Raw genomic sequence first — 5,000 nt, forward strand, 5'->3', positions numbered from 1 at the left:
TATTGTGCAATATCATGTTGTTCTAATTGATGTCTGGTGCAGTTCTTCTGATGCTTTGTGCAGTACTGTTCAAGTGGTGTTTCAAAACAGAAATAAGGCACATTTGCAACTAACATTTATTTTAATTTATTAATTGGACAAATATATTATCTTAATAGTTTGTTTTATAAAATGTCAGAACATTTTGAAAAACACCTAAAACAAAGTGTAAGGTTGTCTTCAGGTTTATTTTGTTCAAATGACAGTTTTTGTGACAAGTTTATTATCACAAGTGAGAAAGAAAGCAGCAAATTCTCAAAGTTGATGTTTGAACAAACTGAAATAAATGTTCTGATAACTAAGAGTAACACTTATTGTTTTTTTATTGCTTTACTTTAGTTCAGAAATACATCTGTGCTTTTGTGCAGTAATCTGATCAATGGTCACATCATTCATTTGTGTATATTCTTCTGTATATGAACCTCAAACTGCAACTCTTCAAAGACTCTCCAATTGATATATTTTTTACAGTATTTGTCTGTTCTAAAACATAAAATGGTAGCAAAAAAAAGAACTGCAAGCAAAAAGAAAGAAGTTAAAATAGTCTAGCCTGAATTGAACCCAATAGCGCCCCCCTAGAAATGGTCCTCACTTGAATGGTAGAATGACGGTTCTTATACTTAGTTTTAAAAAATAATCTGAGGTGGAAAACTGAGTCATGGAGACATCTAGTGTTTAAATGTAGCATTACTTTGTCTGTAAGTGTAGCAGAAAGGGTGGTCCTCACTTCAATAGCTGTTATATCCGGTCCTCACTTTTAAGCCCATACAGGAATGTGTGTGTGTCTGCTGTGTGTGTGTGTGTGTGTGTGTGTGTGTGTTTGGCTGCTTTTTAATAGCAGCTATGGCACTGAATCAGTTGGCTGCAGGGATGTTAGACCACTGAACCTGCAGCTGTAAGTGTGTGTCTGTGTGTGTGTGTGTGTGTGTGTGTGTGTGTGTGTGTGTGTGTGTGTGTGTGTGTGTGTGTGTGTGTGTGTGTTTGGCTGCTGTTTAAGAGCAACTATGGCACTGAATCAGTTGGCTGCAGGGATGTTAGACCACTGAACCTGCAGCTGTAAGTGTGTGTCTGTGTCTGTGTGTGTGTGTGTGTGTGTGTGTGTGTGTGTGTGTGTGCGTGTGTGTGTGTGTGTTTGGCTGCTGTTTAAGAGCAGCTCTAGCACTGAATCAGTCGGCTGCAGGGATGTTAGACCACTGAACCTGCAGCTGTAAGTGTGTGTCTGTGTGTGTGTGTGTGTGTGTGTGTGTGTGTGTGTGTGTGTGTGTGTGTGTGCGCGGTAGGTTTGTGTGAATGGTCTGTTCGCTACGTCACCTGCGCACCTGTGTGTATGTGTGCTAATCAGAGGTTAGAAAGGGAGTCACAGGTGAGAAGGGGATCGAGGAACGAGGACCTGGGACGCCACACGTACCCCGTTTACACGTAAACTGAGACAAACGGAGGTTCAGGCAGCCGAGGAAGTGAGGAAGAGGAGAGAGAGGAAGTGATGCGTTGCTGGTGTTGCTATTTCGGGGATTCTGATTGGCTAACGTGGGCTTCTCGTTACAGCGCCACCTACAGGTCTGGCGTGCTCTTGGACACCTCTGTGACCGCTGTGCACGATGTTATTATAGGAAACGGAGAGGGTGAAATGTCCATTTATGAAAATAACGTAGCAGCCTCAGCTGTGAGCGAGGGAAGTTTTTAGGATAGTATAGGATAGTACAGGAAGAGTATATTTGAATGTATTTCTGTGTGTATTGGGCAGTTGGGAAGTTTTTAGATCTCGTCTGCTTGTGTTGTGAAAATGCATTTATAACATAAAGGATTAACATTAAGAAGATGGCCGACCTCATTATTGACACCAGGAATGCTTTCAGTTTCCCTCCAGTGGCATTTTCCTCTTCATATTTCTGTGTGTATTTCTGTGTGTATATTTGAATGTATTTCTGTGTGTTTGTGTGTATTTCTGTGTGTTTGTGTGTATTTCTGTGTGTATATTTGAATGTATTTCTGTGTGTATTTCTGTGTGTATATTTGAATGTATTTCTGTGTGTATTTCTGTGTGTATATTTGAATGTATTTCTGTGTGTATTTCTGTGTGTATATTTGAATGTATTTCTGTGTGTATTGTGTATTTCTGTGTGTTTGTGTGTATTTCTGTGTGTATATTTGAATGTATTTCTGTGTGTTTTTCTGTGTGTATATTTGAATGTATTTCTGTGTGTATTGTGTGTGTGTGTGTGTGTGTATTTCTGTGTGTATATTTGAATGTATTTCGTGTGTATTTCTGTGTGTATATTTGAATGTATTTCTGTGTGTATTTGTGTGTGTGTGTGTGTATTTCTGTGTGTATATTTGATGTATTTCTGTGTGTCTGTGTGTATATGTGAATGTATTGTGTGTGTCTGTGTGTGTGTGTGTGTATTTGTGTGTGTATTGTGTATGTGTGTGTGTTTGTGTGTATTTCTGTGTGTATGTGTGTATGTGTTTCGTGTGTATTTCTGTGTGTATATTTGAATGTATTTCTGTGTGTATGTGTGTATGTCTGTGTGTGTGTGTGTATTTCTGTGTGTATGTGTGAATGTATTTCTGTGTGTATTTCTGTGTGTATATTTGAATGTATTTCTGTTTGTATTTCGTGTGTGTGTGTGTGTGTATTTCTGTGTGTATGTGTGTGTGTCTGTGTGTGTGTGTGTGTGTATTTGTGTGTGTGTGTATGTGTGTGTGTGTGTATTTCTGTGTGTGTGTGTGATGTATTTCTGTGTGTGTGTGTGTGTGTGTGTGTGTGTGTGTGTGTGTGTGTCTGTGTGTATGTTGAATGTATTTCTGTGTGTGTGTGTGTGTGTGTGTTTGTGTGTGTGTGTGTGTATGTGTGTGTGTGTGTGTGTGTGTATTTCTGTGTGTGTATTTGAATGTGTGTGTGTGTGTGTGTGTGTGTGTCTGTGTGTGTGTGTGTGTGTGTATTTCTGTGTGTATATTTGAATGTGTGTGTGTGTGTGTGTGTGTATGTGTGTCTGTGTGTATGTGTGTGTGTGTATTTCTGTGTGTGTGTGTGTGTGTGTGTGTCTGTGTGTATGTGTGTATGTGTGTGATGTGTGTATTGGGCATTTATGTGTGTATTGTGTGTTTGTGTGTGTATTTCTGTGTGTATATTTGAATGTATTTCTGTGTGTATTGTGTGTGTGTGTATGTGTGTATATTTGAATGTATTTCTGTGTGTATTGTGTGTGTATTGGGCATTTCTGTGTGTATTGTGTGTGTGTGTGTATTTCTGTGTGTATTGTGTGTGTGTGTGTATTTCTGTGTGTATATTTGAATGTATTTCTGTGTGTACTGTGTGTGTATTGGGCATTTCTGTGTGTATTGTGTGTTTGTGTGTATTTCTGTGTGTATATTTGAATGTATTTCTGTGTGTATTGTGTGTGTATTGGGCATTTCTGTGTGTATTGTGTGTGTGTGTGTGTGTGTATTTCTGTGTGTATTGTGTTTGTGTGTATTTCTGTGTGTATATTTGAATGTATTAATGTGTGTATTGTGTGTGTATTGGGCATTTCTGTGTGTATTGTGTGTGTGTGTATTTCTGTGTGTATATTTGAATGTATTTCTGTGTGTATTGTGTGTGTATTGGGCATTTCTGTGTGTATTGTGTGTGTGTGTATTTCTGTGTGTATTGTGTGTGTGTGTGTGTGTATTTCTGATTGTATATTTGAAAATATTTCTGTGTGTATTGTGTGTGTATTGGGCATTTCTGTGTGTATTGTGTGTGTGTGTGTGTGTGTATTTCTGTGTGTATATTTGAATGTATTTCTGTGTGTATTGTGTGTGTGTATTTTTGTGTGTATATTTGAATGTATTTCTGTATGTATTGTGTGTGTGTGTGTGTATTTCTGTGTGTATTGTGTGTGTGTGTGTGTGTGTATTTCTGTGTGTATATTTGAATGTATTTCTGTGTGTATTGTGTGTGTATTGGGCATTTCTGTGTGTATTGTGTGTGTGTTTGTATTTCTGTGTGTATTGTGTGTGTGTGTGTGTATTGTGTGTATATTTGATGTATTTCTGTGTGTGTGTGTGTGTATTTCTGTGTGTATTGTGTGTGTGTATTTCTGTGTGTATATTTGAATGTATTAATGTGTGTATTGGGCATTTCTGTGTGTATTGTGTGTTTGTGTGTATTTCTGTGTGTATATTTGAATGTATTTCTGTGTGTATTGTGTGTGTGTATTGGGAATTTATGTGTGTATTGTGTGTGTGTGTGTGTGTGTATTTCTGTGTGTATATTTGAATGTATTTCTGTGTGTATTGTGTGTGTGTTTGTATTTCTGTGTGTATTGTGTGTGTGTGTGTATTTCTGTGTGTATATTTGAATGTATTTCTGTGTGTATTGTGTGTGTATTGGGCATTTCTGTGTGTATTGTGTGTGTGTGTGTGTATTTCTGTGTGTATATTTGAATGTATTTCTGTGTGTATTGTGTGTTTCTGTGTGTGTATTTGAGTGTGTATTTCTGTGTGTATTTTGTATGTGTGTGTATTTGAGTGTGTATATCTGTGTGTAATTCTGTGTGTACTGTGTATGTGTGTGTATTTCTGTGTGTATGTTTGAATGTATTTCTGTGTGTATTGTGTGTGTATTGGGCATTTCTGTGTGTATTGTGTGTGTGTGTGTGTGTGTGTGTATTTCGGTGTGTATATTTGAATGTATTTCTGTGTGTATTGTGTGTGTGTATTTGTGTGTGTATATTTGAATGTATTTCTGTGTGTATTGTCTGTTTCTGTGTGTATTTGAGTGTGTATATCTGTGTGTATTTGTGTGTGTATTTGTGTGTGTATTGTGTATGTGTGTGTATTTGTGTGTGTATATTTGAGTGTATTTCTGTGTATATTGTGCATTTCTGTGTGTATTTCTGTGTGTTGTGTATTTCAGTGTGTATTTGAGTGTGTATATCTGTGTGTATTGTGTATTTTGTTGTGTATTGTTGTGTGTA

The sequence above is a fragment of the Sander vitreus genome, chromosome 22, assembly GCF_031162955.1.
Source record: "Sander vitreus isolate 19-12246 chromosome 22, sanVit1, whole genome shotgun sequence".
Taxonomy (NCBI): domain Eukaryota; kingdom Metazoa; phylum Chordata; class Actinopteri; order Perciformes; family Percidae; genus Sander; species Sander vitreus.